The following is a 27,825-nucleotide window of genomic DNA, read 5'->3' as shown; positions in this document are numbered from 1 at the left end:
TTTTATTTTTAAATGCTTTTGGCAGTTAACTCCTTCGTTTTAAAATTTCCATTACATTTAGGTGAAATTGCCTTCTATGCTGAAGGGACTTAAAGCAACGAGGGGAGATTTACTCCTTTCTGTTTCAGTTTCAGAAGTTCCTGGAGAACAAAACCCTGCACAGTGAGGATGAGGTGACTTGCCTTTCGTGGCAGGATGTTTCATCTCACAAACCATGGGAGGGCAGAACCACCTCCATCAGACCACAAGACACTTGCTCCAGTACAGCCACGGTAAGATCTAGTCGTAAGGCAACCCAGCCCCCCAAGGTTTATGGAACTGTTTCAGCAACGTACTGGACATCCACTGGCTGTAGAAAGCCTGGGTTTTGGCCCAAGGGGCTCACCACAGGAGGCAATTTAAAATATACAACTGCCAATGCAACATGGTGTCTTTTTTGGCAGAGAAGACAAAAATAGCAAAGAAACAACAGCTCTGTTCTTTTTATGAAAGCCTGGCAGTTTTCCAGTAGAGACTTAAGTACTTTTTGTACTTTGGGGGGAAAAAGTGATGGGATGTGGTCCAAGACTGGTCATACGAACCTGAGAAATATGGAATAAGAGGCCGAGCTGAAGCAGCCAAAGTGGTACCACCAGCTGCAGCCCCATTAATTAACGTTCTGCGGTATGTAGCTGTAAGAATGACCCTGATACTTGCTGAACACAAGCAGATAACTTTTACAGAGCAGCTATGCTTTTCTTACTGAGGTATATTTATCCAAGAAGTACCTTGCCCATTTCCCTCCATCTCACAGGGCAGTAAATTAGTTCTAATTGCAAAGGTATGTAGTAAAAGCTGTGCTCAGCCTTCTGCAGCATTTGAAGATTTATTTTACAGTTTAAGGTTTTCTCTGGATGGCTAAAATTAGGGGGAGAGAAACATGAGAGAAAATGCAGGTTTTATAAACCTATAAAATTACCTTACTTCAGATAAATAAGTGTTTCTCTTCAACTTAAACAATGTAACCAAAAACAAGAGTTCTGTGGCTGACAATGCAGTGCACTAGAATACAGATTTCTTCCTCTGTTTGCAGTTCTTCTTTTAATTTGGAAAGAAAGACAACTTTATCTGCCTAAAGGGGAAAAATATGACAGCTACAATAAACTATTTTACCATAGCCGAGCTCTAGTTTTATGAATCATTTTGAGAAAAGTACCGATAGCAGAAACAGAGCAAAATTCTACAGCACCATTGACCACACTGCCTTGTGCGAACAGTAGCAACTGCCTGCACATGAGCTAGGAGAGTCACTGGGTACAATCCTAAAGTGGAAAGAGCTCCAGGATTTGGGATCCTTAATCTGTGCCAGCTATCAGCTGGATGTAGCCTTTAGTCACTGTGTGGCATTCAGTCATGCTCTAAATCCTCTTCTGCAAATATTAATTTTCTTTGTCCCTGCTATAGCTTACTGATCCCCTGTTCCTGCTATAAGTAAACCCCCAGACTAATATCAATCAGGGAACATCAGCTACCCACATCTGCTGCTCACTGCTTTCAGTGACAGGTTGTTCTGGTAGTTGTAAACTTGACAAACAGCCTGAGGATTTAATCTGGAATCAAAGCTATTTGCTGGTCCAAGAAAACAATGTTTATATCAGACTGTGCAGAAGAATACAACTGTGCAGATGGTGGACACTTCATGCGGATTTCATTTAGCAATGAGCTACCTGTTTCTGTCAAGAAATCTCACATACAGAGGAAATTCTCTTTTCTTCTCAGTAGCTTCCAGAAAAGAACTGTGTCCTCTGACCAAAACCCAGCACCTACATGCATGACAATAAACATGTAGTCTTGCAAAGGAAATAAACAGAAAATAGGCACCTAACTCAAGGCCAAACAAAAAGAAAAGACAGGAGAAGCCTTTTGGGCTGTCTGGTTCTTCTGAGAACGCAGCTGTGCATTCCAGCAGGCAGCAAGAATGTGGGGTTTTCCATTTATGCTGATCACGAGCTTTACGACATTCTGGGCAAAAGCACTCACACACACACACCCCCATGTATATGGCTCAACTAGATCCTGTTTAAGAAAATAACACCACTGTGTATGAAAGAATGGAAATTAAACAACGATTCTTTAAAAGTCTTCTAATGATAGCCAGCATAACAGGACAGAAAAATAAACCAGGTCACTCTTAGGAACACACACTTTTTTTCTGTCTGTACAAGTGTGAATTTACTGCACATAGCTGATATCTCAGGCTCTCTTCAACTCCTGCCACAGCCAGGTGTAACAGAACCTGGTCATACTGTCAAGTGATAGAAATTATCACATGCAGTTGTGTTTCCTGTAGTTCTTTATGCCAATTTAGTATGATCAGTAAGGATCAGTCAAAAAGTCTCCCCAAATCCTTCTGTTATTGAATGTTTTTCTGTCTCCCCAAAGAGTCACAGAGTTGGCTTTTCTAGTGCTTCCACCTTCAGCTGAAACCTGCTTGTGCTGATGCCCATGTGAACAGAGGCATGCCAGGGAGCTCCTGAAGAGAACTCCCTTGAGCTGCTACCCACCGTGATTGTTAGACATACAATTAATCCTAGAGCTAATAACTAAACTAGTGCAAAAGGTTCTTGAAACTCATTATTACTGCTGAACAGCACAGAGTTTAAATAGCATCTCTATCTTCCTCAAGTATGCTGCATTAAAAACAGATCCTCCCATTATCTTCTGAGACAGCATTGCAGAAAAAGAAGCCAAAAAAACAAAAGAACTTTTGTTGTAGCTAGCTCGTAATGACATGACAAAAACGACCAGTGAGATGAGAAGATTCACAAGACAACATGCTGTTATCCCTTCCTCTAACTGACCTTCAAAACACATGGTTTGCTGATTTCAAAAGCGAGTTGATCATTATGAAAATGCCCAGTCCACTACCTCTCTCCAGTGGCATGCAGTAGAAGTGTGGCCAGCTTCATGCCTCTGCCATATTTTCTAAACAATGTTCAAATGAGGAAGCGGGCAGAAATTGCAATAAATGTCTTGACAGGACAGTCACTGATACTTGCTGAAAGCTCTACCTCCCCTCAGAGAAAGTCCCTACCTGCCGCACCAGTAGATGTCTCCTAACTCCCTTTAAGATGACACAGTTTAAAGTTAGAGCTCTGTCACCTCTCAAAGAAAAAGGTGTTTCACCTTTCTAAATGTCTACAGAAGTCTCCTGGGACTTGGTCCCCTTTCAAGGGGACCTGGGAAAAGCAGTAGAAGAACTCAAAAAAAAAAGCACAAAAAACCCCCCAAAAAACAATGAGAAAGAATAGGACATAAAAATAAAATGTATTGCCTCCAAAGTCATCCCATTCTTTTTTTTACCTTTCAATAATGGTTACATGTCTATTCTGCACAGTTAAGCATCAGAAAAAAACATATAAACCATTTTTATTGCATACAGCAAAAATTTATCTAAGTATTTCAGCAGCTTAGATCTGCAAGAATCCAGTTAAATTTTAGAACCAGAGTGAGACAGTCAGTTTTATTCCACGCACAGCAATTACTCCAGCTGTCAGCACAAGTCACTTTTACTGCTAAAGCAAGTGTGAAGCACCAAGCAGATCCCACAAAACCAACACAAATTTATTTTAAAAGACCACACTTTCTGTTCTGTAGTCCCTCACCACTGTCACACTAGAAATAGCAAATTCCCAAGCAGAATTAAAAGGCATGGAAATGCCACGCACTCATAGAAGCAATCTAAGTATTTCCGTAGCACTGAGGAGAACCAAAGTTCGCACCGAGCCTCAAAAACGGTCACAGCTCTCCCATCCTTTGCTGTGCAGAGGGAAATCCTGCTGCTAGCATAGGCAACAGGAGCTCTGCTATTGACTCCGGTGGAAGCCAGAACCATACCCACTTTTTATTATCTAAGTCCACAAGCCCAAAATGTAGCCTTTTGTGATTTGTTTTCACCAGTAAAGAGGGGTGTTCATCACTTGCTGTACGGCACAGAGTTTTTCAACTAATTACTGGTTATGCTAGATACTATTCAAACTGTGATCTCTGTCATGAAGGTATGCATATTTCTGGAAATGTCACGCTTTGGATAATTCATCAGTATAAAAATGAATTCAATCGCAACAACTCCAAAAGCCTCATTTTCTTTAAAACAAAACACAAAGATAAAATCTAAAATCAAAGTTTGAAGTGGATGTAAAAGGTGTTACAAAAAATCTCTTCTGGATTTTGCTCCAGATCACACTGATTTAAATACTGTATATTTCTACTGCTTCTCTTGGCTTCCTCAGCATTTACACCTGAATAAATCCTATAACTACAACATCAAATTTGTCTGAGCAGTTTAATTAGCACCTGCTGAAAAAATGCAGGTCATGTGTGTGATATATAAAAGTAGCACATTATAGAAAAAAAAAACCAAACCCAAACCAAACATCTAAGTAAATTATATGTCATCCAAACCCAGGATGAATACTTACAGCTTGCCTACCATAGAAGCCATTGTACATGAAGTAGGGTAATGTATAAACAAAGCGCTTTATCTGGGGTATGACTGGAAGCTCCAAGATTGTAACGTCCCTAAAGATAACATTCCAAACCCATCCTTTCAAGTTTTCAGCCAAGAATTTGTTTTTATAATTTCTTTGCTCTTGGCAAAAGGAAACTCTACTTCAGGCTAAGTTCTCCCTCTCATCCAGTGCCACTACCACTCCCCCATTTTTTGCCAAAGAAATAATACAAGTTTTTTGAAAACCAAAGCTACAAGTAACTGGATATAGCTGCTCTTTGTTGCTGTCTCTTTATCGTACTTACCACAAGGTATCATAAGCTAGCTCATTAAAACCACAAATGATAAGACAATTTTATCTACAACTGGATCTCACCCTGCAGTTCCTACTCGGGTATTCCAGATGCCACAGGCTGATCTGAGAAGCCAACCCTTGCACAGAAAGGCTGATTCCTAGCCTAGGGTGACAGACACAGCTGAGACCCTCTCTGCACACACCAGCAGGCTCAGGATTTAGTACCAGCATAACTCTGCGGCTGCAATACCTCTTGAAAATACAGTACTTGCCCACATGAGTAGCAGATTTAACTTACTTTTCCACTCTGGATTGTGGGCTGTTTTGTCATGCAGAGCAGTACTTGATGCAGCTTTAAAAATCTTAAGGACTTAAATCACTACTGTCTCCCCAAACTGTCTATAGGCCACTAGGAACACCTCTAGTTCCTAATAGACCCCCTCGCTTCCAATCTGGGCTATGTGATGAGGTCACTTACTGAGCATGACCATTAATAAAAGCACAGAAGGGAGATTTTAGGGAGTGTCCACTTCCTACGCTACCAGCTGCGGGGATTTTCTAATCACTTTATACTGCCATTGCACTCTACTAAGATTCAGCTCAGTTTCTTAGGGGAAGAAAAAGCTGCTGCATGGTAAATATAAAGCTAATGTTCAGCAGCTTTGAAATAATAATTACAATTAACATCACTCTTCATTGTACTTTGTAAAAGGAAGATGTTGCAACGATTTCCCCTTCTTTTTTCCCTAATAGCCACACCTACAAATGACACTAAAGTAAATACTATATATCACTACAAACGCTAAGTCCTCATTTCGCTTTGTTGAGCAATACCAGAATAAGGCTACATCACTGTAAAAAAACCCTTTTTGTTTAATTTTGCCTGAATTTAAGCCCTCACAGTTCACAAAATTGAATCTCTTCTACAGAGATTCAGATACAGGCTGTACAGAAATGTTCTCTAAAAAAGCGAGCAGATAACTGAATGATACAAAAGTTTTGCAGCAAATCTGTGCTGTGAGGAGATAAGCACAGAGTCTGTGTGCAAGCGTGTGTGATTGTTTGTGTAAGCCTCATGGTGTTGCTCGTAGTCTCCTGATTGATGAAGCCTGGTTCGTGCTCTGCTGAGAGTCAGCATTTATGTTTTCAGAAAGATTTGCTGTATTTTGTCTCCTGTCTTTGGGATACTCAGGGGGAAAAAGCCTTCAGTGCAGTAGGAACAATTCTTTTTGCATCTTCACCCCTGAAAACTGTTTGGAATTTTAGGAGAACAACAAAGACCTTCCTTAAATAAAAAAATCCCCCTCAACGAAGGAAAAGGAAAGGAACCTACTATCCACCTGAGTCTGAGAGTTAAATGGAATTTTACCTTTACTCCCCCACCGAATGAAAGCCCAAATAAAGGGAGAGCTTGTCACACAGTACTTTAAGAGACCCTCAGGCGGCCAGGAGAAACAGAGACAGATTCATGACCAATTGGATTCCTCCCCTGTTCCAGTTAACTCAGAAGTATTCAAACTCACAGCCTTCGCTGAGTCTTCCACCACCAGATTTACATCTTATGTAGATGCTGCTTTTAGAGGCTGTGCCTATTATATTGTTCATGCTGCCATCCTGGTGTAAGCATGCTTTAAATGTTCCCTTCCCCTGCCAAGAGGCTAAATTCTAATCTCTTGCTCAGTTTCTGAATTCTAAGGTCTTTCTCTGAGTTAAAGTAATTTCACCTAGTACCAGCAGTGATACCGGGAACTTGGGAATTTAAGCACTTGCAATTCAAAACTTTGAATCTCTTTAAAAGCAGTTAACTAAATTATGATGTGCTTGTTAAATTTTACACTCCAAAATCATAATCAATCCCTGCCTTAGAAGAACCATCTAAGCTGGAATTTCCATGGCAAAAATCATATAATCATTTTTGTGAGAATATGGAAAGTTAATGCTTACAAAACAATGATTATTGATGGCATCTGCATAATGTGTATCCTACTAGAAAATTTGGATTTAAAAATACTAAGGAAAAAAGAACTATACATATATATTGATATGTATATACCAGTGAACAAAGACTGATGAGTGCACATAATAACAGGCTCCAAGGTGAAGGACTAGAATCAAAGAATGAAATGTTTTTCTCCTGTAACTAGTAATTGGCACAACCGAGGTCAGCTAATTTCCTGAAAATCAATATATTAGTCTTTTTCTGCTGTTTTCCCTTTTGTTTTTTGACCAGTATTTGCTAAAAACTCACATTTGCTCAGCGCAAAAGTGTTTGGTCTACAGCTCAGCGCTAGAGAGGCAGAGACACAGCATTCTGTGCCATTCACACAACACCCTGGGCCAACGAGGGCTTTATGCTTTACAGACATTAATAAATGGATTTCTAAAAACAAATAAACTTGTCTCTTTATTTTGGAAGGCTGAATTACTGGCCTTGCTTTGGGTGAGGTTCCAGTGCATGTTCAACTATGAAATGATAGCACAGGTTTATTGGGCAGGTGAACACAATAATAGTAAAAAAATAACTAATTAATCTGAGGAAACGTCTACTGAGTGGCTGTTTTTATATACAGAACACTCCAACTCGCATCCCAGTAATATTCTGGTCTCCAAAGAATCACGGTTGAGGCTGGCAGGGACATCTGGAGGTCATCTGGCCCACCCCCAGCTTAAGCAGGTTGATCTACAGCTGGTTAGCCAGGGCTGACCATCTTCCTAAATTCAGGCTGACATAACTTTAAAGCAATTATGGCCCCTCAAGGGAGATTTTTGTGGGGTTTTTTTGTTGGGTTTTTTTTGGTTGGTTGGTTGGTTTGGTTTTAATTATTAATCTCAGCATTTCCAGAAATGTGGGACTTATAGTAAGATGGTCTTTCTGCTGATTCCTTTGTACCTGCTTTGTACAGCTTTTCAGCAGTATTGAGCAGCCAGGCATATCAGCAAAGCTTTTGTTTCTGTCGGTGATCTCTGTCAGATTTTCCTTCTGGGTTATGTCACAATTTGGATTATTTGTTTGCCACCAAATACTATTCCACATTGGTAGCATACACATGAGGAGAGAAAAGGTAAAAATAGATGCAGACAGAACTAAAAGGATTTCTAACTTGGGCATGTTTTCAAAGTTGTAGATTTTAACAACTTCCAACTTCAACATGCTACTTAAAAATCTCTGAAATGCAGAGCACGCATCCTCATTGGCTAAAGGTTTAAAATATTGTTTGAAATATTAGTATGTTTGAAATTATAGTATGTTTATGCAAATTGTTTCTCACTGGCTGCAATTCTATCTCCTAACATCCATTATTTAACCAACATATGTTAGAACAGCTTCTTTAATACATCCTCAACATTTCTACAGGAGAATATAAAACTTTTTGAAGCCAATGTGTACAGGGTCAACTTAAACTTGCAAATAATCTTTGCAGTGTACAAAAAATTCTCTAGCATCTTTATCTCTTGAACTTAAAAGAGTTATCAAAGTTAAAAGGCAGGATTACAGTTATCAGACCAGTATTTCAGTTTTAGGAGATGGACTATTGATCAACACAGAGAGAAACCTGATCTGAGTAAGTAAGTACCACATGAAAGATTTCCAGTCCAACCAATAATAAACGAAAGTGTTATTTCAGTGAAGAGGTTCCTTTGAACATTGAAGTACACTGGCCGTCGATTAGAAATTATCTAAAAGCTATATGCAAAAAGTTGATTTTTAAGAAATGTGTATGATTTTCTCTTTCCGTCACAGGAAGGGATCAGAATTTATTTTAGTCACTATGATAACACATTAGGAAACTAGCCATCTCAAATACACTCTTCAGAGCTTGGAAAAGGGATTTGAAATAAAACTGAACAGAAAGATTCAGATGGGAACAAGTACTGACTTGGATTCAAGTCAAAGTAATCTCTAAGTGACAAATCATTTGTATACATGTATAATTCTTTTATATGGAAGTTAGTACTTCTTCTGTTACTACATTTGTTTGCTGTTTTACTTGTGCAATACTTACCTGTTTATTATGACTGTTCAAAGGTTTTACCCTTCAAGCTTAGCATAACTGTTTGTATGCAGTCAGAAATGGTGTAAGAATGTGCATCTTGATGCCACTGTCTCTGCCAATATCAACCAATTCACACTTGGGCAAGAGGGATGCTAATCAATTTTAGGCTTTTAAAATACAGGCAAGAGGCGTGCCCCCTAGACCTGTCACCAGTGCCCTGCCAGCACAAAACCTAGCACAGTGACAGATCAAGCATAGTAAGTAATCAGAAACAAGCTTCATACAGCTTTCTGACAACACTGTCCATTTCTCACCAAGAACCACCTGTCTGGTATTCTCTTACAGCTGCCCTTGGAAGGATGTGTGAAGAGGGGGAAAGGAGCACAGCAGATTTGTAAAGCAAACACAGGCACAGAGATACAATTGAAACTGAAGTAACATTTCTACCCAGTCTGGCAGGCACCAATGCTCAGGAGATGCACTCAGATGCCCACAAATGCACTTAGGTTAGTAGCTGCTTTTTGGGAGTCTTGAAAGCTCTGGGGAGTGGGTCTTTCACCTCCTTGGCAGAATCACAGTTTCTGTATATCACCAACGCACCGTTTAGCAAAACTGCTAAACTACTACCTCCTGGTCTGAAGAAAACCCATCAGTTAATAGGTACCAGATCCTGGGCAGCTGCTTTACCTTTTCACCCCATGTATGCAATTTTCACCCTGGTAGAAGGAATATTCTTGTCTTCTGGGACTCAGAGAAGATCGTAACTACGCATCCAGTGGAAACTGTTTAGGTTGTCACTTTGTTAGGGTCTTCTAAAGTAAAAGTTGTTTTGATGGAAAGTATCTGCAATCAATAGATTGAAAGCAACCAGAGCAAGTGCCAATTATAAGAAACTGTAACAGGGTACTTAATTAAAAAGATTTTCAAATCAGTCTGACCATGTTCTGAACTCTCTTGAAGAGTACAGTATTTCAGAGAAAGGATTCTGTATCCTCACAGCAAGGGCTGACTGTGTTTATGCCATTTTGCAAATCTCTCCACTGATAAACAGCTCCGCCTTCCTTTCAAGTTGTGTTTTCTTATGTCTCTGTGGAACTGGCCCAACATTTCTGAAGTATATTTTAAGCTATTTTTGTTATTTTTATTTCACAGGAATTTTCTTTAAGGATACATCTTTGTTTCCACAGAAATAGCACTAATTGCTTGTGGAGCCCTAGTGTTTTCTAGGGAGACTAAAGGGAGTTTCTTATCTGCTGTGCCATGTTCCTGTGCCTTTACTGGGGCTACTGGACAGAGTGTGCTGCAGGTCAAATATCTTTCCAAATTAAGCTCACAATATCTCTCGTTTAGGTAGTAATGTTTAGTAAATGTTAACATGAATAACTCATCTGCAGTGATCACATATGGCTGCTTCTGCTGTACCCTCCACTGTTTGTAAATAAATTCTGAAAGGCCGTCTAAACAATTTATAGTCTGGAGCTGTGCAAGTGTTGAGGAAAACACTTCAAAATGTGCTTTAAGAAAATCTACACCCTTTAGTCTTAGCCCAAATACATGGGTTTGTGTGTGTGTGTGCACGATACACTGCATTCCCAAACATCGAATTTGAGCCTTAACCATGCAATTCTTTGAATAACACTAACAGAAGTTGATCTTTTGAAGCTAACCCAGGTCAGTCCTGAATGGATAAATATCATCTATCTAAAAATAATTTGGATTTTAAAAGATGTTGGAGGCATATGTATTAACTGCTTCGTGGTTTTCAATTAAAAGACAATTTCTCAAGATGTTTGAGGAACTTTCTAAAGGAATAGGCCAAACCCTTACACATAATGCAATAACTGCTACTGTGAGTAATTCAGAAACACCACAGACATCATCTTGTAAACTTAGGAGTTGCCACAAGAGAAAAAATCTTGCATCCAAAAAATAATTTTGTGTAATGCAAAACTCAGCCACCTGAAATCTCAAATCCTTCTCTTTAAATACTGGTTTATGTCATTGTCACCAGCACCACATATGAAAATATGGCTTACACTTGCAGTTCTAACTTACATGAATTATTCTTAGATCTGCGAGTAGTCCTATTGGCTTCTATATTAAGCCAAATCATAAGAAAAGGTCCCTTTAAGATAAAACCATGACTCTGAACATAGCACTACCATTCTAGCTTTATGGCCCATGATAAACTACTTTCTCCAAGGCAGTACTTGCCATTTGTAGATCAACCACTACAGATTAAAATAACCTTCCTGATAATAATTCATCACAGCTCTAACTGTAGACTGTACCTTTCCTTTGCACAGAAAGTGTGCTCATTTTTAATCTAACCAAATTCACAGGGAGGGATAGAAAAGTTTAATTCTTTTTTACTTTTTTTTTTTTTTAACCTGCAGTAAACTAAACACAGATGTCTTCAAAAACATGAGGCTGATGATGAGAAATCACGGGGTTTGTATTTAGAGAAATCTAAATATAAGTAGAGGCATCCTTTTCCGAAAGTGCTTGTAGATTTACAGCTTTGAAATCATGTACTTTGACTTGGGTTTCCCTCTCTCCCACCCTGCACCCTGACAAATCTTCCCTGCGTCCTGTGATTGATATTCCCAGTTGGCTGCAATGACACCTACTGGATGTCAGAACTGATGAACTGCAGATCCTGCTGCTGCTGAGTTTAGCTCCCATCACTGCCAATGTAACGTTCAATATCACAGTCCTCTCTCAGGCAGATCTCTCAGCCACTGCAACTCTCTTCCTGACTATTTGGATCTCAGTTACCCCTATGAAGCAATTTCCTGCCTCTTTCAGGCTCATTTCTCAACTCCCAGGTAACAAATTTTCAACCTGATTACAACCGGGCTAGTTTAGTCCAGACTCTGTTAAAGCAGTTGCATAATCTGAGCTGCTTCGCTGCAGCTGTTGTTGTACAAAAGTTATTTATAAACTGTAGACAAAATTCTTAGCTATTTACAAAAGCTACTACTCAAAACAGCAAGATACACTGCATCACACCACGGGTATTGTTTTCCCTAGGACCCTTCTGTTTGTTCCGTCCTCACTGTGAGAAACCCACAGCTGCATTTTGGATTTGACTGGGAAAGAATTTTAAACTTTCATGCTTGGATCACAAATTTAACACTGCAAAATTAATGGCATCATTAATTTAATTCATAAATATTGTATCTTCTTACAGTGGAAACTGACTCCATGACTAGCAGCATCAGGAGTTTCTGAAATAGACCTGGGGGAAAGGCTTGCATTGCAGTACAATCAATCACCTCTGTTTGCCCATTTAGTATCATATAATCAGAAAAAGCAGGAAACAGAAAGTTTCCAGAATACAGAATTTGCAAGACTATTACTATTAGCCAAATTAGATGGAATTAAGTTGACAATGGGATCGAGATTAATCTAATATTTGCTTAATTACATTTGTTTTTACAGATATTGCACTAGGGAAGAAGGCAGGACTCAGTGTGGTATCATGGAGGACCCATGGAGGAACAATGGAACTCCAGGCTCAGAACTGAATTTTTTGGAACTACCTGAAGTCACTATATTTGGAAAGACTCTTGAGCCATATGTGGTGGTCAGGGACTCCTTGGCTGAGGAAACCTTAGAAGAAAACACTGACATGAACCTGAGCCTCTCTTGTGAATTCTTCCTTTCAATGGTACAATAAATGAACAAGGATCCAAATTAGAAATACATTAGCCAAGTTTATTAAGAGCCTAATCATCCAGTAAAAGGCAGAAAATCTTGGATGAACTTCTCTGCAACTCTAGTTCTAGCATTCAGCAGAGGAAATAAAAACTAATGAAACACTAAGTTAGAATCACTGACCCACCAGCTGAGTAAAATATTCCTTTTTAAAGTTCCTGAAAAGAGAAACACAGAAAAAGAAATGTACCCTAATTGGAAAAGGGATGCTCTGACCATGAACGTAAACTGTGACGCCTGCCTAGAATCAAGTGAGATTCTTAACATCTAAAAGAAGAGGAATTCAGCAGTTTCCTTGAGTTATACATAAATAATAGGCACTTATTATAGGCCACCCAAGCATGACGTCCTGTGACAGCTAAGAAAACCAGAAAAAAAACTTTTCTCAGCCAAGAAGAGAAGCTGGAACTCCAACCATTTACAGTCTGTGAAAGAAAACTATCCGGAATACTGACAATTGATATTTTCAAAAAGGTTAAGACAGAAATGAGGATATATACACTACACACGTCCTTATCAGTAGCACGCTACAAAGGTATTCCAACTATCTCCACATCACATCAAGCATGATAAAACCCTGACACTGAGGAACCTGTCTATCACATTTCAAACCTATCTGTCATTCAGAATACTTGAAAATATTTGTAGAGTTCCTCTCACATTATTTATCAAAGAGCTTTTCAACACTAAACTCCAGAAAGGTAGCCCCAGCCTATGGCAGACCCAGAACCTCAAAAGAACAGTGCACACTAAACAAAACACAGCCAGACAGAGAATAGGTATGCATGAGGGGAAGACTAGTTTTCTAACTGAATTCCTTGGCATTTTAATCAAATCCTGCGTATGATAAATCAGTAACATCAAGATGACACCTCTGTAAATAAGCTCTTCAAAAAACATGAGAGACACGTGAACAAGTAATGATGAATCAACTCTTTTTTGTTTGGTCCAAAATCAACACAGAATAACCGACAAACTTCAGTGCTTGAAGCAATAGGATAAGAAGCTCCAGGCTGCACCAGCCTCCTCGTTCGTCTGCATTTCTGAAGACGTTATCCAAAGGAGTGATTTGGACTGGTCACCTGCAAAGAGCCACCCCCACAGACAGTACCTGAACAGCCTCAGCAGTACAGCAGCTTGCAGCACAACACAGTTGGTGGGTTACCTCTGCGTCAGTGCTCAGAGGCAATTCTTCACAGCAGTAGACAATGTTTAGCCTTATCTTTAACCTTTCAAACACAAAAGGACAGATTTTGTTCTCCTCTCTCTTAACAACCCCATCAGGAACTGCCAATTTGTTGGCAACACTTGCTTTCACCATGTCCTTTGAGCGATCTAGTCTGAGACCTCTCTTCAGCTTGACAGACAGCCTGGACCCAAACCTGGTTTAAGAGACCAAAGGTGAACTGAGCTCCCTACTTACCTCCTTTTGAGCTAAGGCTTTCAGCCCCTGGCTCACAATGAGTGCCCTAGCTGTAAACCTTTTGCCAGTCAGAGAGGAGGAAGGAAGGTTTTTCAACCTCCAGTGCTGGCCGTAAGAGACAGGACCCTTCTGGAAGCAGGAGGAAACAGTTTAATTTCTCATGGGATGCAAAACTCCTTGTCTTTCCCAAGAAAATCTTTCTATCTTTTTTGGCCTCAATCAATCCCCTTAAAGCTGGCAGTCCTTAACATGATGCTTAATATGTATGTGTTGTACCAAGAGACCTGGAGGCATTGGGCAGTAAAAGTAGTACTCAAGCAGTTGAAATTATCTCCATAAATACACTAGAAGCCAAGCAATCACTAGAAGCCATCACAAACAATATTTACTATAAACTCAGCAAAGCTGACACAAGTAAAGTGAAAACAGAAAATGAGATATAGTGACAATAGTCTTTAAGTTCTGTTTCTACAAACCCATCAATTCAGAAAAGTCTCAAGAGGGTTCTCAAACAAATGCAGCCTGGGATGTTACATCCAGTCACACCACAATGAAAGAATGACCCTGATTTGGGTAACACAGAGTGGCAGTGTCTTGATTCAGAGTCACCAATCACCAGACAAGTGAGGGTTCTCTTTTTTTCTGGTAAAAAAAAATCTTCCTGGGGTATGGATTTGAAGTAGCCATTGTCATTACCTCATCTGAACTCTCACATAACACAGACCATTAAATCACACCAAGCTACACCTGGATTAGTCTCAAATATTCTGGACATCAAGCACAAAAAAGTGTTAGCACACAGTAACTCTCTACAATGGATTCCACTGTTGGTGAACAATAGCAAGACTCATTACCACAGTTTTCAGCCCAAGGAAAACTCAAGGCAATTGACAACTATTGGAGAAAGCTTTATCATCTCTCTCCCATTTTACAGATATGGAAACTGAAACTCAAAGGCATTAAAGTTAGGCGCAGAGAAATTCATCTGTAACTAAAACCAAGCAAAGTTTACATGCAGTAATGAAAGTCTGCAAAATAGGGTTACATGAGATTTGAGTGTTATGCAGGCTTGCTGCCTGGGCCTTCGCTTTATCTAAGTCACTATAGAGCCAAAATAAAATGAAGAATTTCTGAGTCCCAGCATCCTTATTTCTTTCACAGAGGGAAGCTGCTGCTTATTTCTATTTATATTACTTTGATTTGTATTCTTGCAGAGGAACAGCAGAGGGAAAGCAAATGGTATGTTTTTTCACAGAAGAAACTAACGAAGTTACGGAAAGCAAATGTTCTGTTCCATACAAGGCTCCATCTGCCTGCCTAATCCAGCCATATTTCTGAGGTTAAATGATGCAAAGATAAAAAGCTGACTTTGTGAAACAAAGGTAAACAGCAACCCAGATGCTCTCATTCATATTCTGAAATTATTGCCACCAGTTCTGTGACCAACACATTTCACAGCTTGTGAATTTGCAACAATCATAAATTAGGGCAGTAAGAGAGGACTAAGTATAGTCCTATAAACCTTTGAAAGGGTTTGCTTTATTTATATTCCAGTTGAGGACCCTACCAGAGCTCTAAAGTTCATGAAGTATTGGAATCCAGTAGAATCTAGTCCTCGGATCCTTCATTTTCTATTCCTGCTCACCTGGATAATAACTATGTATTTGCATGGCTTCACAAGTTCTCATTCAATGTAAAGAACTTTGCCCTTCTTTCAAGCAGAACTAGGGCCACCAAGGTGCAAAAAATTGTGCAAACTTAACATAAACCAAGATCGTGTCTCCAGGGAAGTGGAATAACCCTTCCTTCTCAAAGGCTTTGCTTAGTCCTCTTGGCTGTCACATGAGAGCAAAGTAATAAACGAATCTAAAAAATAAAAGTTCCTAAGGTCACCAACTATACATAATACCTAAGAGCTAAATTAATAAGCAGATTCCCTTCGAGGGGAGCTTGTCCTTCTGGGTGAGATGTACTGAGACGACATGGGAAGGAGAACCTTGTTGCTCCATAAACATTATTCCCTAACACCTACTTTGTGTACTAAGTAATATGCAACACCCTTCACTTTCCAAAATCCAACATGTGCACTTATCCTACATTCACTCTATAGAACTCTTTTTTCTGGGAAAGATTATATTTAATGATGTTAAACTGTACTTAAAATATTTGTGACATCTGTCAAATTAATTTTAAAAAAATCATTAGGGTCAGTGTAACTGCAATAAATATGAAATTAATAGCAAGGGCTTTCTTTTAAGGGTACGTTAAAATAATATTTGGGATCTGTCTGAATCTGACAAAATCCAGGGAACTGCCTCCAACCACAATTCGTCCTTAATTTCTTTGTGCCTACATAAGAAAGGCGCTAAACAACCTGTGGTTTTTATTCATGTGCTGGAGCGGAGGAAGTGGTCTCAGGATTCAGTTCCAGGTTCTCAGTCATGCAGCTCAGCTCTGTTTAGCTTACAGCTCTCCCTGGGCAAGGTACTAACTATTTTGACCCCCTTTGTAAATTCTGGAAAACGTAATTCTTCCCACAGCTGTTGTGAGGCACCATTGTCATCCGTTAATGGCTGCACAGGGATATACCATGGCAAAATGCTACTGCTCTCTGTACTGCTGGCAGTGCTACTGGGGCATAAGAATCACAGTTTTAAATTTAAACCCAACCTTCTGGAGTTGACTCCTTCTTTCCCTTTCTGCATTCCCTATCTTCCCCTCATGACACTATGCCTTAGAAATATACCTTCTCTTGGTTCAGAGAAAAGGACATAACAAAATTTGGACCTCTGCACTACAACAGTCAGGATCACTAGAGAAGGACATTTTCCCTTCAATGGATTTCTGTATGTTCTGATGAAAATACAAAAAGCCAGAAGCAAATTAAATCATATTAAATCTGGAATAGTTTTGCAATTTGCCAAGTCAATTACTTCATCTAAAAAAGCTCCACTGCACAGTTTTAATTTGAATGTTTGTGCTGAGTATTTTGAACTCAACATACCAGTGACTTCAAGGACATATGACTGAATCCTCCATCTTTTAGTTAAATTGAAAACAGACAGACATGTAAAATCCTTCTTTTCCAAATTACCATGTGACTCTTTTCCCACTTATACAGAAGAAGCCATTCTCACAAGCTTTTAAGAGCATCTTCAAATTGCATTTTTGTACTTAGAGCTGAGTGACAAGAAAGATGAATCATGTCTCAGAATTTATTCAGCACTGCTAATTAAACTCATTCCTTGAGGCCTGGGAAGCACTAAACCACTGGAGTGAAACAGCGAAAATTAGTGATTTGAATAGAAGAATCATGAACTTTGGAAAAGAAAACATTACCCATCGGTGGAGCTTACAAAATAGCCCCTTACAGAAACTAAATAAGATTAATGAAGGTGAAGTCAAGAAAAACAACAGCTTTTAAAAGTCCTCATGTCTTATTTTCTACAGAGCACAACATAAAATAAACTCAGTGCCACTAAAAACCTTTACCATGCACAGATACATTTAACACAGAAAACAGGCAAGCAAGTTTTATAGGCCTCACCTTACCATACTGCACAGAGAAAACAAACATTTACTCACCAAAAATATTTTAAAAGAACTTTAAAGTGAAATTAACCTTCAGGTATTTCCAAGTACTTGGATCCAAATTCTGTCCCTTCAAATTTTGTCATACTTGGCTTAAAAATTAAAAACTTCAAAGCTTAAAACTGCTAACTGAGATGTTTCAGTGCTACCAGTAATGCTGAAGCTCAGTGAAAGAACTATGCATCCTTCCCAAGCTCCTGCTGAAGAGCCTGGGGACCAGTCCTCAAGGGCTCTGCTCTTCCACTTCTCAACAAACGAAGCACAGATAGGACAATAAAAATAGCACCACCTGTCAGGATAATGTGGAGGCATGAGTGGCTATTGCATCTGAAAGTCCACGCTAAAGATAGCAAAGAGGAAGCCTTCAAAATCACATCACTGATGAAATGTTGGATTTAATTCAGGGGTTATTTTCCTGGTGGGAATATCACAGGGACTGCAAGATGCTGCCTCTTTAAGAGGTAAGGTGCTGCCAATCAGCTGGTCAGGTGTATCTCACATGTACACAAGCCCAGGACTTCTAGTAACGGCAGCTAAGCTTGGACCTGGTGGGACTAAGGAATTGCAAAACAAGAGCTGCCACAGAAGCCTCTCTCAGATTGCCATGACTCCCCGCTGCTGTGTGCCATTCAAAATCTGGCACTTGCCTCTGGGACTTGTGGCCTGACTTTCCACAGCAATGACTTTCTAGGGCAACACTGGGATTCCAAAATACCCAGCTCCTTTTCGTAAATTGGCCATGAGAGATTGAGGAGATTGTGATTACTCAGCACAATGCCACTCTGTGACCCCTGGTATCACTCCCAAATTGTGCTGGGACATTCATGCAAATGTATATCCTACAGATGTCAGAAGGCAGCTAAAAGGAAACCTGAATCATCACTGGTAAGTATGGAACTGAACCACCATAACTCTTACAGTGGGGTTAGAGATGCCCTCTGCTTCACTAATGAATACATAAATAACTGCAGCTTATACGCATCTATTATAAACCACATTCCAGGACTTTACAACTTGCCTGTAGACATCTGCTCCAGTGAAGATGTGATAAAAAATCCCAGCCTTCTATTGATATTCTATTATTCCTTATTTCTATTGATATTCTATTATTCCTTTAAGAGAAGGGGGAAAAAGAACTATGTGATTTTTTTAGAGTAATAAACAGATGTCCTCGGTGATTTGATGCAGTTGGATGGATTGTTCTGGTTTTTATAATGCTATACTGGGCTACAGTGGCCTGAGACACAGTCCATCTAGCAAGCATTTGCAGCTTGCCTAGCAGTTCCAAAAGTAAATGCAACAGCAAACATGGTGCTTATAACCTACCCTCAGAGCAAAACGTAACCTTGCCAACACCAGGACCAATCTGCTGTTTGCCAAGGGTAGTAGCTGGTTATTGGCGTCACACTTCTGGACAAACCCATCTAATTCGTGATTGAGCCATACTCTGGTAAATTTTATGATGCTTCTCACAGGAGTTTCTCATAGCTGGAGCCTGAGTAACTGCAGAGCCTCCCTTCAGTTGCCACTGTTGGATCCAGCTGTTCCGCATATACAGGCATCTAGTCTTTTCATTATAGCAAATATGAATCTATATACTCAGAAGCCTATTACTTGAAACAACTCATCTCTAAGAACAAAAGAAAACCCTGTCTTTTTAAGAAAAGGTATCCGGCTTACCAACAGGGCTCAGCTTTTAGACATAAAACCACACTGATATATGAAACCACAATACCAAACCCATCACTTTCAAGACAAGAATATTGTAGCAATAAAAGTGCATCAGCTCTTGAAATCCTGCACTGTTTGGTGATCTGCTCCAGTGAGGTTCTGCAGAGATCCATTACCTCTAGAGGCTATGGTCTGGACCGAGCAGCAAAACACAGAAATGCGATCTCTGTCAGCCTTCACATGACACTTACAAAACTAACACACACCACAACATAACTAACTACTTTTGTTCAAAGCCATCAGACGGCTGAGCATTCGCAGCCATATAGTTACCCTTTAAGCAGATAATTTTCTTGGTGATTTGGAAAAGTGGGAGACCAAGCGTAAAACTCCACCAATCCACACAAGGCAACTAACACAGAATCCAGCCAAATGCTAACAGGAGTTGAAACAAGGAGGTTGTAGCAAAGTGGGGCTCAGTCTCTCTTCTCGCAAGTAACAAGCGATAGGACAAGAGGAAATGGCCTTAAGTTGTGCCAGGCAAGGTTTAGACAGGATACTAGGAACAATTTCTACACTGACAGAGTTGTCAAGCACTGGAACAGGCTGCCCAGGGAAGTGGTGGAGTCACCATCCCTGGAGGTACTTAAAAGACATGTAGATGTGGAACTTAGGGACATGGTTTACTGGTGGACTTGGCAGTGTGTCACGGTTTCAAAAACCCAGCTACGTGGTTTAGTGGTGGACTAGGTTAACAGCTGGACTTGATGACCTCAAAGGTCTTTTCCAACTTAAACAATTCTATGATTCACATGGTTCCCTGAAGACATTTCTCAGGCAAGAAGGACAACATGCTATAGTAAACTTAAAAAAACCCAAAAAAATAACATGCATTATGCCTAAGTTATAGAAGCAAGATAGAGCTCTTCAAAAACTGAGATTTGTCATAAAAGTTACCTCTACAGAAAAGAAAGAAAAAATTACAATTCTACATTATTTGAATTTCATAGCTCATATATCATTATGTACTGTAACTTAAAAAAAAAAAAAGTTAAATTACAAAAACCAGCAGTGCATTTAAATGGTTAAGAAGTTTCCAAACTGTTCTCTTCCCTACGAAAAGATGTTCTCAGGTTGCAGCTACCCTGAAAAAAATAGTTTTCCAGCATTTGAGTACTTTTAAAGAAAGTATTTCTAACCCAGCAGCACATTAGTATGTCCTTGAGGACAGAGCAAGACAAATACATATCACATATCACTGTGCTCTTAGAATTAAACAGCAAGGGAGAATAATAATGGCAGTGTAAGTCCTAGTGAGAGGGATTCTTCAGCAATGGAAAGCTGCACTGTTTTAGAGATACCTCTGCTCTCTTGTGAGAGTTTTATACAAGAGTAGCATGCTATACTTCTGGTACCTTAGAGAGGGATATATCCTTCAAAACCTTTTCTTCAAGACAACTTATGGGACCTTTTCTCACAAAGAGGGTCAGAGCCCCAGCCAAACAATTAGAAGTCTGAAAAGATTTCTTGATGGGGAGAGACAGTCACGAAAGGGACCACAGAGGTTAGAGAATTGTTGAGTAAGAGGGTATTCAGCAAATGCAGGTTAAATAACGAAAGATACAGAGAAAACAGGCACTCTGTATTTATTCCGTATTATAACTGACTTTTAATGAAACTAAAGTGTAACAGCACATAATTAACTAGTGGAACTCCTGGCTTTTATAGGTTTGGAAGATGAATTTAAAACATTGTGAAAACCAGCTTCCCAGTTGTTTTGGAATAGCTATTTCTCAATACTTCTCACAGAACATCTTTCACTCTTTAATAAAATCATAATTGAAAACACTATAAAAGTGGTGTGATTCCATGGATCAGCTACAGATCTCTTACTGTTATGATCTGGTAATCAATGACAGACTATAAAAATATTCAATGTTTTATTAGAGAAGGGAATTATGTTTAGATTTCATGGCATGTCAAACAGTGGCTGCAAAGATACAAGGAAGAACCTTTCCACTGGTTTTCCCCTGCCTTCCCTGGACAACTTGTTCTGACAGCCTGTCCTGGAGTTCCATCTGTCATCCTCCAGATCACCTCCTGACAGCCATGATCAGCTGCAGCATGCCAAACTCCATGACACATTATGACACTCCTATGTGACCATGCTAATGCACTTGCAAAACTGCATGCACTTACAGAACACATTAATAAAGTTTTCCTTAGAGACTTCTTCTTCAAATTTAAGATTACACACACTGTTTACAGTGTAGATGGTCACCAGAATGGAATTTAACTATCTTAGCCATTTGAAAAATACTGCCATTTCTTGGACATTTAACAAGGTTTCCACAGATTTTATATGGGTCAAAGGGAGGGAAAGTGCTTCTAAGATACTTTTTAAGATAACACTTCCATTCTGCTTAGAATGGAAACTGCCCTTCTGACACCTAAAGCTGCCAAGTTCTTGATCTGCTTTTCTTCAGGTAGAGAATCCATTAAGTGATGAACACCTTCTCAAAGTGGGTTATGTGCCTTTTACACTTTATGCACATAGCCTCGGACTCTTCCAGCTACTTTGGATGTTTTTGATGTGTGATTCATTCATGGTCCCTTGACTGCAAGAATGACAGAGTACAGTACTGAGAGGTAAAGGCAAAGCACACTGAACTCTCATTTCTCAGTTTGTGGATCTGGGGGCATTATTCTGGCATCTGAGGGAGTTGTTGCAGAATTCTGTGAATTTTTTTCAAGATGCTTTGGAACAAAAGCCCTCAAATTTCATAGAAGTACTGTTCGTCTGAGATTCATTTAAAACAAATTTAAAGGCCAGAACTTCCTATCTTGCCTGCTTTAACAGGAACATTTTCTCTAAGGTCATCACCAGATGACTAGAAAGTTTTGTTTACCTTCCAGTCTGCTCAGACAAGATAGATTTTCTTTCAGGAAGATGGTGGGCTTGTCATGGGAAGTGCTCATTGAAAGATGCTTCTATTTTCTCTGTAGGAAAAGCTTTCCAGAGTGTTCAGTGGTGTCGTAAGAGAAGGTTGACAGGACTAAATACATGTTCAGATAGCATATATTCTTTGACTGAAAGTCTGACTTCTCAGTTACAAAGGAAGCACAGAACATTCTTTAACTTTCTATTTCATCACTGAATCAAAGATAGTTTAAAAAGATAATTCCTAAGTAAACTGAAAAAAGGCGAACTTCCTAAAAAACAGTGCAAGAATGATAGCTTTTTTCAAAATTAACTCCATAGCAAAAGGAACAAAATGCTCCTCTTAAAAACCCAAGCATCAAGTTCTTTCTCAGAAGTTTAAACTAACTTCTCCATATGTCCTTCTTCTTATGAGACTGATACTTAGTAAACCATATTAATTTGTTTGTGTCTGTTTTCAGTGGAGACCTAGAAAGGCCAAGCTCATTTGCCAGAACAGAAATCATTTTTCCTTATTACAGTGCAGCATGCTGGTGGTTGTACTGGTAGCCATTACTAGACGAGAAATAAACTCATTTCTTACATTATTCCTACCCCAAACCACTATATAATAGTTCTACAATACCTAAGCACGACTAAACAATATTGTTTTTACGTATCTAAATTGTCCAGTTGGTTGAAGAGCTTGGTGACTCCTAAAGCGTAGCAATAGTACGGAAAGACCAGAAGATAAAAAAAATCCATAATTAAGATGATGTTTTGTAGAGTGTGTGACAGAAATAACACAAAAATCATTCCACAGAAATGTTGAAAACCTTTGCGATATAACTAAGCCATTTAGACACAGTTTTACGTGAACTTGAATATGATATATGTGATTTTTTATATATATATAAAAAACCCAGAGAATCTGTAGATAATGTACAGAAATGATAACTATCACTGGATAAAAACCACTATAGATTAATGAAAAAATCTGAACAAATCCTGAACTGCCCAAGAAAGGGTACACAGCTCTGACAGATCCCTTAGTACAGATGGTGGGAGTAAAACATATCCACATGATAATCACATCCTTACCAAAATTGAAAACGTATGTGAGAGTCATGGTGGTCTTGCAAAAATATAAACTCATAAACGATTTCTTGATTTGGTGTCATCATTCATTTCTTTCATTTGAGGAATCAGTTTTAGTAGGCCATACAAAGATTGATGGCTTTTTCATAAAAGGATATTTTATGAAATAGTGAAATGTAGCATATTTCTACCTGATAAATGCAGAGACCTGTAAACTTTGAACCCACACTGGCCTTTGTTGCTCATGACCCTGTTTAAGTGATTTATTTTCTTTTAACAACTGCAGTCTGCAGGAGGTAGAATATACTGTGTAGATCTTTAATTCTGTTGAAAATTGAACAGTTTAAAAAGAATGGCTGACATTAGAAGACCCATTACTGAAAAGTCCTATTATCTGCATTTCAGTATCCCTTTTAGGAGCAGTATTTATGGTTAGAGACAACACATCATTTATAAAAACAGCCTGGTAGGCTGCTGCAGAGCAATGGAGGAGCTGGCATCCTTGGCCCCACATCACGGTGTCTGGAGGACGGGATCAAAGCTAGAGACTCTGGAAACCTGGCATCTGTAAAGGTATGAAATCAGGAAACTTGCCTGTTGCCTAGATGAACATCTTGAGGGAGCTGAACACTCCCCACCCTTGTGAAACATTTGGATTTCAAAGATTTAGCAAATTCCAAGGAAATAATACTCTGCTAGAATCCATCTGCCATCTCTCAATACAATGGTAGTTATATCTTTCAGTTAAATTCATTCAATTTCTTTTTACCCCTCCCTTTACTTCTTTTTATTTGTATTTTGTCAATGTGCAACAAAGTCCAAAGCATCATAAGCATCCTTCCTACTTCTCGGTATGAATGTCACCACGGAAGTTAAGCAGATCAGTCCTCTTCCATGTGCAGGGAAATACCATCTCAAATCCAAAACATTTTGCATACAGAGTGTCCAACCTTGTTTCACAACAGTGGGGACTTCTGTCAGGTAGTTTCCCCAGCAGCATGTCACACTACTGCTCTACGAATCTTTAGATGACTGACCTAAAAAACCTTAGCAGGCTTTAATATGTATCTTTGCATTACTGCATAGCGCCTAAGACTCCATCTTATAAAATTAAATGGATATGATCAGAGAAATTAATAATGCTTTTTTAAATTCTGTTTTGAAGTTGCTCACTCATGAAACAAGCTTCTTAGGTGAAACAAATTCTGTGTTTGTGAAACATCTTGTGAATATATGGTGCTGTAATAAAAATAATAAATGTTTAAAGCTCCTCCATTTTTCTTTACTCTTTGTTATTAGAAATAAATCTTATGAAGCAGATAAAAGTATTACAATTAATCCCTCCTCAATGGAGACAGTATGTACTACTCTTTTCAATACAAGAGAAACTGGCTCTGAGTAGAGTGGCAACAACTGGCAAACTGATTTTATAGTTTTGATTTATTGAATATTAGGAAATACACTTTTTTAATAACAACTCCATTTAAGTATTCATTAAAATGGAATTAGTACAAGCAGGGCCAGATTCTGATATCCATATTCTTGTCAGACAGCATTTTATTACAGAAAAGTCTCACTGACATCAGTGGGATTACTTGTAAAAGACCATTCTGCATAAGTGAGAACACAGAGCTAGATCCTACCAGGGCACAGAGGACCACAGAGGTTTTAGGTGCCCCTCCCCAACCCCAAAAGTACCACCCACACCCTTCAGCAATGGCTGGAGCCATATGTAATTATATGGCCGAGGCACCTTATTTACGCTGGTATGCATTAACTCATGCAGCTCACTAATACAAACTCATGACTCACCTTGTCCCCCCCCCAGGTATACGGGACATGAAATATATATCTTTATCTTCACGAACGAAATAATTCCCAAAAGCTGGTTATTTAGCTTTAGACCTTATGCTAGATATTTATCTTCATAGTTCTTTCATTTTGAGCAAGTCTGACCTGAAGAATGCATAGCACATGTTGCCATAAAAAAGCACTATGAAGATGAATTTTGATTTATAAGAAAAATCACTCGGAAAAAAAATAGGGGGCTACAGTAATGCATCTTATTAAAGGCTCAAGATGGCATACTCTATTTCTCTAGATTACACAGCAGAAGGGAAGACCATCTTGCATTTTCGTTTTCTACACTCCTGATTTAAACACATACATAAACAAATTACAGTAAACTCTTGTAATGGCACTGGATAAAGAGAACTGGCTTAGTTATGAATACTATTGATAGTCAGAAAATGCATATGTATTTTTCCAGACACAACCCCACATGTCTCTCAAACTCTGAGTTCTAGCACCTGTGCTATCTTTATTTCTTCAGTAATCTCTGTAACGAGCAGGGGAGGAGGTTGGGAAATGTGACCATTATGCAGAAAGCAGTAACATATGAGCAAATGGTGAATATCCTACTATATCTTTAATTCAAAATTATTTGGTAACTGATTTTGGAAAATAATCTTTAGTATATACTCTGCAATTTTATATTTTCATTATATACACAAGTCACATGTGGAATATACTTCTACTCCTTGATTGGGTGAACACAGAATCAGTAATGACAGCAAATACTTCACAGTCTATTTGGTGTACATAGAGCCCTTCTTCCCCTAAAAGGCTGTTGTTTCTGCAGAATGCCTTAGCAGAAAACGCATTTGCCAACAGAAAATACAGACAAAGCCAATTTGTTTAATTCTTTTTAAAATCTGAAAAAAGGGCCTATTTTTGTTTGTGAGTATAATTAGTAAACAGACTACTTACTATTGTTCTACTTTGGTTTAAAAACTAGCCAACACTAAAGGATTCTATTAAATAGTTCTTGAAGGTCAGACTTGAAAGCTTAAACTTCAGGTTGTACTGAGATAAAGGCACTGTGCTTTGCAAAGTTATGCTATTATCCCTGGTTATAATCTTCACTGACTTCAGAAATAATTGCTTTCCTTAAACAAAAAGGAAGTCTGATTCTAATTTGCTATCTAGATCTACATTCTTATATTCTTTTTATAGATTTTTGAACAAGTTATCACTGGAATCTTCCTTCACTCAAACGTAAGTGAAAGTTTTATCTTACTTCAGATATCACCAAAATAATTTATGACTAAGGAAACAAAACCTTTTGTCTCACAATATATTTCTTTGCGACAGCTGTGGTATTTCACTGAAAGCACAAAAGCTGTGATGGTCTGGACTGCAATCAACCATTTTTAATAGGAAATTTTTACAGACTTTTAATAAGATCTCCTAACATAATTTATGGGGAGAGGTTTTGAAGTGAAGAGGCATTGTTTGGCAAAGTGTTCTTCCTCTAATCTCAGGAAATTTAAATAATCGAGTGCTCATTTCCTCTAAACTTAAGATTTCTCTTAAAAAAAAAGTGGTTAAGAATAACACCTGCTACACTAGCAGCAAAATAAGTGCATCTAGAGTCCAAACAAAATATATTTCTAAAGGTTTTTCAAAGGCAAAATGCTCCATGGCAGAACCAAATATTGCTAATAACAACACAATACTGAATTCTACTTCTTACACAATTTTAACAAATGTGTAGAATGAAGATAGCGTGCTGGTCAGGATAACCGCAGGTATTTTTGGGGAGGAACTGGAGTAAGTGGGCAAATGCAGAGAATTTACAGTCTGTAAGAAAACCAGATAAGCACCTAAAAGTTACTGTACTTACTGAAGTTATCCAGAGTTCCTCCGACTACAGAGCTTGGCTGGAAGAATAAGGACAAGAGGCTTCCTCCTGAGATCTCTGATATGTCTTACAAGAAGAGACTTTCCCTTTAGCGTCAGCCAGAACTAGGGAAAAAACAGAAACATAAGTAGGAAACACATTTCTCTACATTGATAGAGCAAAGCGAAGTTCTGAATTATTTTTTAACCTGAGGAACTTATTGTCTGTAATGCTGTCTTAAAGTAAAAGCTGACTTCATTGTGTTCCCCCAGACTAAGCTGGTTAGAACTTCTCTCCCAAAAGGCAGAAAAAGAGAGGGAAAATCCTTAAAGGAAGGACTCATGGATGGCTCAGGTACAGCCACACTACCCGGGATTCGTCCAGGTCACTGTGTGCCCAAGACCTCAAGAGGGCACTCAGCACAAAACGTACTACAGTACAGGAATAAAAAGGTCTACAGCTGTCATCAGCCAGTTTTCACAGAAGGCAGTTATCCTTACCCAGTTTTCCAGAGAGCCACCTCAGCTTTCATCTCATTACTACAGATACCGAAGTGTAAAAAAAGAAAAAGAAACTCTGAAAAAGAAAAATTATATGATCATAGACTTTGTACTTCACTTCTGTACTAAGAATCTGTTTCATCAATGCTTTTAACAAAAAGTGGTCAGTTTCTAGAGCCAGCTCTAAACCCTTTACTTTCAAAAGCTGTCTGTGGATTTCAAAGAGCTATTGCCTCCATAAAGACTGCTTTTAAAGATGTATCACCTGAAGAACTTTGTTCTCTTCAGTCACTATGTTCCAAACATGCAAGACAGAATATCACTTCTGCAGACTCCATCTCTCTCTTTCTCTCCCTCTGGTTTGCCTACAGAATCAAAGCAAAACAGTTTACAGTGGGTGCCAGCCAAAATACATCTCTTTCTTTCAGCAGCTGAGACTTA

The 27,825-nt window shown here is 38.8% G+C and overlaps 1 long non-coding RNA gene across 1 annotated transcript; it reads left to right on the top strand.

The window, feature by feature from the left end:
• The first annotated feature begins 113 nt into the window (after window positions 1–113).
• LOC115607634 lies at window positions 114–12,401 on the top strand. Its single transcript, XR_003991303.1, has 3 exons — window positions 114–272; window positions 9,125–9,285; window positions 12,224–12,401. It is a non-coding gene; the product is annotated as an uncharacterized LOC115607634 (long non-coding RNA).
• Window positions 12,402–27,825: the final 15,424 nt, after the last annotated feature.

This window comes from Strigops habroptila, chromosome 4 (assembly GCF_004027225.2).
Source record: "Strigops habroptila isolate Jane chromosome 4, bStrHab1.2.pri, whole genome shotgun sequence".
Lineage (NCBI taxonomy): Eukaryota > Metazoa > Chordata > Aves > Psittaciformes > Psittacidae > Strigops > Strigops habroptila.
Note: the sequence above shows the minus strand (reverse complement) of the source record. Positions and strands in the feature narration are given on the sequence as shown.